Source organism: Bufo bufo, chromosome 9 (assembly GCF_905171765.1).
Source record: "Bufo bufo chromosome 9, aBufBuf1.1, whole genome shotgun sequence".
Lineage (NCBI taxonomy): Eukaryota > Metazoa > Chordata > Amphibia > Anura > Bufonidae > Bufo > Bufo bufo.
In genome coordinates, this window is record NC_053397.1 from 42,109,363 (window position 1) to 42,119,481 (window position 10,119).

At 47.7% G+C, this 10,119-nt stretch overlaps 1 protein-coding gene across 1 annotated transcript in view; it reads right to left on the reverse strand.

Moving 5' to 3' along the window:
• Window positions 1–9,144, reverse strand: part of ERC2 (ELKS/RAB6-interacting/CAST family member 2) — a 944,454-nt gene extending 935,310 nt beyond the window's left edge. Inside the window, exon 1 of the mRNA XM_040408024.1 lies at window positions 9,018–9,144. The gene's annotated coding sequence lies outside the window, so the exon portion shown is untranslated. The remainder of the gene's footprint in view (window positions 1–9,017) is intronic.
• Window positions 9,145–10,119: the final 975 nt, after the last annotated feature.

A 10,119-nucleotide genomic window follows, 5' to 3' on the forward strand; every position in this document is an offset into this window, starting at 1 on the left:
GAACAGCAGATGCCAGTTTCCCCGTGGACTAGAATTAGTCACACTGTGATAACTAAGGTATACTTGACTGCGGTGGTTCTGCATACCATCCAAATAATGCCAACCCCTCTAACATTAATTGCTGCGCGTAAATGGCCTGAATTGATGGTTTCCGAAATGCTAAACATTTGCAGTGATGGCGGCGTGTGGGGCTTTGAAAAACGTGAGGTGGTGGGCACACACACTTTGCTCTTGCTCATAGAGGATTCATAGGTGGCATTTTTAAGGGGAAACTGTCACCACAAAAATGCTAAATAATCTGCAGGCAGCATGTTATAGAGCAGGAGGAGCTGAGCAGACTGATATATAGATTTGTGGGAAAAGATTCAGTAGAACTTGTATTTCATTCATTTATATTCCTGCTCATTCTGGGCTCTGAAGTCCAGGAGGCGGAGCTATCAGTGATTGACAGCTGTCTCTGTATACAGTCATAGAGGGCAGGCTGTCAGTCAGTGATAGGACCGCCTCCCTGACTTCAATCAGTGATTGTATACACAATCATAGAGGGCAGGCTGTCAATCACTGATAGGACCGCCTCCTGGACTTCAATCAGTGATTGTATACACAGTCATAGAGGGCAGGCTGTCAATCACTGATAGGACCGCCTCCTGGACTTCAATCAGTGATTGTATACACAGTCAGAGGGCAGGCTGTCAGTCAGTGATAGGACCGCCTCCTGGACTTCAATCAGTGATTGTATACACAATCATAGAAGGCAGGCTGTCAATCACTGATAGGACCGCCTCCTGGACTTCAATCAGTGATTGTATACACAGTCATAGAGGGCAGGCTATCAATCACTGATAGGACCGCCTCCTGGACTTCAATCAGTGATTGTATACACAGTCATAGAGGGCAGGCTATCAATCACTGATAGGACCGCCTCCTGGACTTCAAAGCCCAGAACGAGCAGGACTTTAAATGAATTATGGAATCCTTTCTTATAATATTATATATCAGTCTGCTCAGCTCCTCCTGCTCTATAACCTGCTGCCTGCAGCTCAAACACCATATTAAATGTGACAGGTTCCCTTTAACCCCTTAGTAACCACCCATACGCCTTTTTTACGGTGGCCCAGTCTAAGCGCTGCATGGGTCCCCCGTGCAGCGGGCACCCAGCTCTCACATGAGAGCCGCGGCCCTACTCTAACAGCCCAGATCTGTTTAACACGTTACATCCGCGGGCAATGGCTCCCGCCGCATGTAAATTGCTGACAGAGGGAGCGGACTCCCTCTGTCTCCCATCAGCACCCCACAAATGCGATCGTGGGGTGCCGATGTGTGTGAAGGCTGCCTGGGGTCTGATGTAGGGGTCCAGACCAGCCTTGAGTAATTTCCTCTCTGGCGCAGCCTGCTGGTCAATAAATAGCATTGCTATTAAAATACAATGCACTATAGTGATAGTGCATTGCATTTTAAAAGCAATCAAAAAGCTGTCTGTTAATTTATCACTTAAGGGGACTATAAGTGGTAAAAAAAGTAAAAAAAAATAAAAAAAATTATTTATTAAAAAATAAAAATCACTAAAAAAATCTGCTTTTTTTCCATTGAAAATACGCTTTTCAATGAAAAAAAATAAAAATAAAAAAATCTCCCCCATATGTTTTGCATTGCTGCCTCAGTAACGACCCGGAATACATAAATATCACATATATTATCCCCTACGGTGAACACCGTAAAAAAAATATATACCGGGTATATATTAAAAAAAAGGACAGAATTGCTCATTTATTCTTTGTTGCCACCGAAAAAATGTGATAACAAGCGATCAAAAAGCTCCATTTACTCCAAGATGATACCAATGAAAAATACAAGTCGTCCCCCAAAAATCAAGCCCTCACACAATTCCATGTGTGTTATGGGTCTTGGGAAGTGGCAATGCAATTCTTAAAAAAAAAAAAAGGGGTTTATTGCTAAAAAAGTTGTAAAACTTAAAAAAAAAATATGTGTATTTGGTATCACTGTAATCGTACTGACCCAGAAAATAAAGATATTATGTTATTTATACCGAAAAATTAACGCCGTAAAATGATCACTGCTGAAGCCAGTCATTGGCTGCAGTGGAGCATTTGACCATGCCCATGCAGCGCTGGAAGAAAACAGTGCGGGGACTGGAAGATGGAAACACCGGAGGACCCAAGCGGTGAAGAACAGGTAGCTTAATGGGGCGAGCTCCTGGCCATAAAATGACATCATTACCAGAGAACCCCTTTAAACAGGACCTGTCCCCTCTCCTGACAGGTCTGTTTTAGCCACTCATTGCATCCTCATGTAATAACAATTCTGGAGCATCTATCCTTATGGCTCTATGATGTGACATCCCTGTATTATTCCTACTAGACATTATGAATTAATTACTAACAGTTTGCAATGGAAATCCAGATCGGTGTTGCCAGTTGGGGAAGGAGGGGGGGGGTCCCTGCACATCTGACACCATCCAATCAGTGCTGCCAACTGGTAACACCCATCTGGACCTTCACTGTAAACTGCTAGCAATTCATTCATAACTTCTAGTAGGAATAATAAAGGAACGGCACAACTTAGAGCCATAAGAAGAGATGCTCCGGAATCGTTATTACATGGGGAATGCATGTAGGTACTAACACAGACAGAATTTACAGGGCAGGCATACTCTACAGCGCTGGGCGAGGCGACCGATAAGGCAGCCGTTCTATGCCCAGAGATTATAGTGCATCCTAATTTAATTAATAGGACCCAAGTATGTGGTGGCATCCATAAACAACCAGCAACAGATCAGGCAGGACTATACGAGACACATCAGGGATGTCATGAGCTGTGCCCCAGGGATCTCTGGAATAAAAAAAATCCCATCATTCTCTCCCCATTGCCCCTATGGCTTTCATCTTTGAAAACTTTGCATTTTTAAAGGGGTCCTCTGCTTTGGAGACCATTATACCTATCATAAATTGTCCTTCTGCTAGGACCAGCTGTGATCTGTGATAAGTAAGGCCTCTTTCACACGAGCGAGATTTCCGCGCGGGTGCAATGCGTGAGGTGAACGAATTGCACCCGCACTGAATTCCGGACCCATTCATTTCTATGGGGCTTTGCACATGAGCGGTGATTTTCACGCATCACTGTGTTGCGTGAAAATCGCAGCATTCTCCTCTTTGTGTGATTTCCACACAACGCAGGCCCCATAGAAGGGAATGGGGTTGAGTGAAAATCGCAGGCAAGTGCGGATGCGGTGCGATTTTCACGCACGGTTGCTAGGAGACGATCGGGATGGGGACCCGATCATTATTATTTTCCCTTATAACATGGTTATAAGGGAAAATAATAGCATTCTGAATACAGAATGCATAGTAAAATAGCGCTGGAGGGGTTAAAAAAAAAATAAAAAAATAATTTAACTCACCTTAATCCACTTGCTCGCGCAGCCGGCTTCTCTTCTGTCTTCTTTGCTGTGCACAGGAAAAGGACCTGTGGTGACGTCACTACGCTCATCACATGATCCATCACCATGGTAAAAGATCATGTGATGGACCATGTGATGAGCACATTGACGTCATCAAAAGGTTTTATTCCTCAAAGAAGAAGACAGAAGATAAGCCGGTCTGCGCGAACAAGTGGATTAAGGTGAGTTAAATAAAAATAAAAAAGAATTTAACCCCTCCATCCCTAATTTACTTAGCATTCTGTATTCAGAATGCTATTATTTTCCCTTATAACCATGTTATAAGGGAAAATAATAAAATCTACACAACACCGAACCCAAACTCGAACTTCTGTGAAGAAGTTCGGGTTTGGGTACCAAACATGCCGATTTTTCTCACGCGCATGCAAAACGCATTACAATGTTTTGCACTCGCGCTGAAAAATCACGCTTTTTCCCGCGATGCACCCGCATCTTATCCGGGTCAAAAACACGACGCCCGTGTGAAAGAGGCCTAGAAGTTCTATTTCCCTGCAGCGCCACCGCAGGAGAAATTAAGCATTACACGGTCCCCATATAAATCCATGTGCTGTCTGTGTAATGCAGGACAGGGCGTGTCCTCCAGAGCGTCAGATGCCCTTTGTAACCAGGAGGTCAAGAGATGAGGATCCTAAATAGAGGAGTTGACTTCACGCAGAATTCCCTAATAGGGATCAGCCGTTTTGGACAGTGGAGGTGTGTACCCGTCTAATGTAGATCAGCTCCCATGGAAGTGAATGGAGCTGCCGTGCTCTAGCACCGGAAACCAAACCCTGGATGGAGCCCTGGATGTCCTGTGTGGGCACCCGAAACAGATGATCAGTGGGTGGTGCAGGGTGTCCGACCTCAGAATAGGTCATTAATATCTAAGTATTGGAAAACCTCTCATGTGATTGGGGTTTTCCATAAACATTGCAGTCCAACTTGTTTCAGATGGATAACCTATTGACACTCAAAAGTGGAAAAAACTGAGGGGGCAAGTGATCCAAGACCACCATAAGCTCCTTCAGCACCAACTGGCGTCTTCTGACAAGTGAAAATATCTGCGGATCTCTCTGTGCATCAAATGTCCAGGAAATAGGACACTTACAGAGTGTCTAAGTCCAGAATAAAAAATTTTTGATTTTTAACGACTGTGATGATATGATGGATAAAGGGTCCAAAGAGCAGCAGGTTCAGACCTTCCAGACTCCAAGGGTGCAAAGTACAGCAAGGCTCACGGCATTTCACCGCTTTTGGGGAACCACAGTAAGGACTAGACGCCGTTGAATGGGCTCAGTGGGCAGTGACGTGGACATTTTTGTGGTTCACCTAGACTTTACTGGTGGTCATTTATCAAAAGGCTGACTATAGCCTTTCACAGCCTCTCCGCTGACGTCATCATTTCGGTGCATCCTTCGGAAATCCGTGCACCTAGATTGAAAACTACTCCAGTCCCTGACTACAGTAGCTTTCAGTTATTTTTTATGCCTGTTCCTGTGAATATGCTGGGGTTAATAACCCATCCCCCACCACGCCCCGGTGGTGAGGATAGCATAAAAACACCCGTGCAACAAAACTACAGTAGATGATACTAGATGTCTTTTTCGTACCCCGGACAACCTCTGGGACTTATGCACACAATCGTAGTTTTGGTCTGCGTCCAATCCACATTTTTTTTGCGGATCACAAGAGGACCCATTCATTTCTATGGGTCCACAAAAAACGCCACCCATGCGCTGGCCGCTCCTCAAATTATACAACATGTCCTATTCTTGTACGTTTTGCGGACCACAATAGCCAATTCTAGTAGAAAACGCAGCATGCACGTTCAGTATCCGTATTTTGCAGATTCCTGGTCTACAGACCGCCAAATTGATATGGTGGCGCGGTCGTGTGCCATTTTGGGCGGGGCTAGCTGCGGTCAAGAATCGCATAGCCAATTAGGCAGCACTGTATAGCCGGAATGAAGGTGCCGCATGGCCATTAAAAGGGTTTTCCGAGAATTCAGGATAGGTCAACAGTATCTTATTGGTGGGAGTCTGACACCCGGGACCCCGGCGGATCGGCTGTTTGAGAAGACTCCGCTTCTCCCTGTTCACCAAGCACAGCGCCATACATTGTAGAGCAGCTGTAATTGGTATCGCACTCAATGGGGCTGAGCTGCTCCTAGGCCAATGGACATGACGTCACTGGTCTAGGGAAAGCTATGGCGCTCACAGGAAGACATCTGTGTTGGTCCCATGTTCATATGTGCCCACATTGCTGAGAAGAATGAGGTTTTAATATATGCAAATGAGCCTCTAGGAGCAACGGGGGCGTTGTCATTACACCTAGAGGCTCTGCTCTCTCTGCAACTGCTGCACTCTCTGCACTTTGATTGACAGGACCGGGCAGTGCAAACGTGATCATGCCTGGCCCTGTCAATCAAAGTGCAGAGGGCACAGCAGTTGCAGAGAGAGCAGAGCCTCTAGGTGTAATGGCAACGCCCCCGTTGCTCCTAGAGGATCATTTGCATATATTAAAACATAATTTTTCTCAGTAATGCAGGCACATATGAACATGGGACCAACACAGATGTCTTCAGCTGCCAAGCGCACAGGTAACAGGTCAGAGAGTTTCATAGGTACAAAACTGCTGACAGATGCACTTTAAATTCACTACCCCCAGGGCTCATGCACACGGCCGTTGCCATTTTTTGGCGGATCCGCAAAACACAGATACTGGCCGTGTGGGTTACGCATTTTGTGGAATGGAACGTCCTGCCCTCTGTAGAACTGTCCTATACTTGTCCGCAAATTGGACAAGAATAGGACATGTTCTATTTTTTTGCTGGGCTGCGGAAAGGACATACGGATGCGGACAGCACACGGCGTAGCGTCCGCATCTTTTGCAGCCCGTTGAAGTGAAAGGGTCCACATCCGACCCGCAAAAAATGCAGATCTGTTGCAGACAAAAAACGTGGTTGTGTGCATGAGCCCTCATCGAGATACCAGGATGGTAAATGAAAAGCACTGAAAAAAGCTATAATGATTATATGACATAAAAGGAAGGAAACGTAATGTAGTAGTAAAAAAAAGAGAAAAAAATAGATCTATACAGCATAATCCATCCTTCTAAATCCCCCCCTGCCGGCATGTGGCATTGCAGTGAATGAACCTGTCACCCTATGTGCACCCATGGCCGTGCCTGCGAGTGTCAGAAAGCAAACGCCATAAAATATTAAAAAACATCCCTAGAAATCTACTATTACATCTCATCCCTATAAGAATAGTACAAGCCGGCCACAAAAAGGCACAGAGCGGACAGGAGAGAAGCATGAATGAGCAGCAGAGCACCAAACCGGAGACAGCAACTTTTATCATGACACTGATCCAGTATGTATCCATGTGTGCACAGCGCCGGGTACATGCTGCACATGTGCAGTCCGTGACTAGGAGCCATGGAGGGGACACATAGTACACATGGGAGACAAATACTGTACAAGAGCCACACACAACACACAGCATGCACTCAGCTACATCAGACCTATAGCACACAGTGATGTACAGAGCACACAGTGATGTACAGAGCACACAGTGATGTACAGAGCACACAGTGATGTACAGAGCACACAGTGAGGTGTAGTGCACACAGTGATGTACAGAGCGCACAGTGATGGGCAGAGCGCACAGTGATGGGCAGAGCGCACAGTGATGGGCAGAGCGCACAGTGATGGGCAGAGCGCACAGTGATGGGCAGAGCGCACAGTGATGGGCAGAGCGCACAGTGATGGGCAGAGCGCACAGTGATGGGCAGAGCGCACAGTGATGGGCAGAGCGCACAGTGATGGGCAGAGCGCACAGTGATGGGCAGAGCGCACAGTGATGTGCAGAGCACACAGTTATGTGTAGTGCACACAGTGATGTACAGAGCACACAGTAATGTATATAGCACACAGTGATGTGTAGTGCACACAGTGATGTACAGAGCACACAGTGATGGGTAGTGCACACAGTAATGTGTATAGCACACAGTGATGTGTAGTGCACACAGTGATGTATATAGCACACAGTGATGTGTAGTGCACACAGTGATGTACAGAGCACACAGTGATGTACAGAGCGCACAGTGATGTATATAGCACACAGTGATGTGTAGTGCACACAGTGATGTACAGAGCACACAGTGATGTACAGAGCACACAGTGATGCATATAGCACACAGTGAGGTACAGAGCACACAGTGATGTACAGAGCACACAGTGATGTACAGAGCACACAGTGATGCATATAGCACACAGTGAGGTACAGAGCACACAGTGATGTACAGAGCACACAGTGATGTACAGAGCACACAGTGATGTACAGAGCACACAGTGATGTACAGAGCACACAGTGATGCATATAGCACACAGTGATGTACAGAGCACACAGTGATGTACAGAGCACACAGTGATGTACAGAGCACACAGTGATGTACAGAGCACACAGTGATGTACAGAGCACACAGTGATGCATATAGCACACAGTGATGTACAGAGCACACAGTGATGTACAGAGCACACAGTGATGGGTAGTGCACACAGTGATGGGTAGTGCACACAGTGATGTACAGAGCACACAGTGATGGGTAGTGCACACAGTGATGTACAGAGCACACAGTGATGGGTAGTGCACACAGTGATGTACAGAGCACACAGTGAGGTGTAGTGCACACAGTGAGGTGTAGTGCACACAGTGAGGTGTAGTGCACACAGTGATGTACAGAGCACACAGTGAGGTGTAGTGCACACAGTGATGTACAGAGCACACACTGATGGGTAGTGCACACAGTAATGTATATAGCACACAGTGAGGTGTAGTGCACACAGTGATGTACAGAGCACACAGTGATGGGTAGTGCACACAGTGATGGGTAGTGCACACAGTGATGGGTAGTGCACACAGTGATGGGTAGTGCACACAGTGATGGGTAGTGCACACAGTGATGTACAGAGCACACAGTGATGTACAGAGCACACAGTGATGTACAGAGCACACAGTGATGGGTAGTGCACACAGTGATGTACAGAGCACACAGTGATGGGTAGTGCACACAGTGATGTACAGAGCACACAGTGATGTACAGAGCGCACAGTGATGTGTAGTGCACACAGTGATGTACAGAGCACACAGTGATGTACAGAGCGCACAGTGATGTGTAGTGCACACAGTGATGTACAGAGCACACAGTGATGGGTAGTGCACACAGTGATGTACAGAGCACACAGTGATGGGTAGTGCACACAGTGATGTACAGAGCACACAGTGATGTACAGAGCGCACAGTGATGTGTAGTGCACACAGTGATGGGTAGTGCACACAGTGATGTATATACAGCACACAGCATGCACTCAGCTATATCAGTGATGCACAATACAGGCAGCACAGACACAAGAGCATCCTGTAAACCAGAGGAGGCATCCAACCGCCTCATGTGAATGAACGCCCATGATTTGTGCAGGCTGCAGCAGGAGGCGGCTGCTGTGTTAGAATAAGAATATTCTAGGGAGGCTGAGGAGGACCCCGCGCCGCCCGCTCACCTCTCCCGGGACGAGATCCCAGCCTCTGTCCTCCTAGGAGCCTTCCCCGGACCATGTCTGAGGGGAGAGATGTGACAGGAGGAGGTCAGCGCCCGCACCCTCGGCTTCTTCACACCGTCTCCCCGAGCCGGGAGCCGACAGCCCCCATGACTCAACACTCCCAGCATGCTCCGGGGCCGAGGACACAGCCGGCCGCTAGGGGGCAGCAGGGAGGCGGGAGCTCCCCTCAGTCAGCCCTCGTATTAATATACATGGAGAGGATGCGTGAGGGGCTGCGGGGCCCGGACATCACCGGTGTGAGGGGCTGCGGGGCCCGGACATCACCGGTGTGAGGGGCTGCGGGGCCCGGAGATCATCGGTGTGAGGGGCTGCGGGGTCCGGACATTACCGGTGTGAGGGGCTGCGGGGCCCGGACATCACCGGTGTGAGGGGCTGCGGGGCCCGGACATTACCGGTGTGAGGGGCTGCGGGGCCCGGACATTACCGGTGTGAGGGGCTGCGGGGCCCGGACATTACCGGTGTGAGGGGCTGCGGGGCCCGGACATTACCGGTGTGAGGGGCTGCGGGGCCCGGACATTACCGGTGTGAGGGGCTGCGGGGCCCGGACATTACCGGTGTGAGGGGCTGCGGGGCCCGGACATCACCGGTGTGAGGGGCTGCGGGGCCGGAGATTACCGGTGTGCGGGGCCCGGACATCACCGGTGTGAGGGGCTGCGGGGCCCGGACATTACCGGCGTGTTCTCTAATAATCAGTGTTATTAGTATCTGTATATATTATTATTATTATTATTATGTTTTATTTATATATACAGATAAGATGTGTGATAGACAATAGGTGGTAAATCGATAGATATGAGCTAAATAGCTGCTAGATGGACAGATAGATAAATAGATGGAAGGAGATGCATATTGGATGGATAGATAGGAGATAGGTACATAGACAGATAGATAATAGATATGATAGGTGCTATATGATAGATAGATATTGGATAGATATGATAGATGATTAGTTAATTTATAGATAGAAACCATTAAAAACCATGTAATATGGATATAATATTAGGAGCACAGATCCAGAAGATGATTGGCAGATATCGGGGGC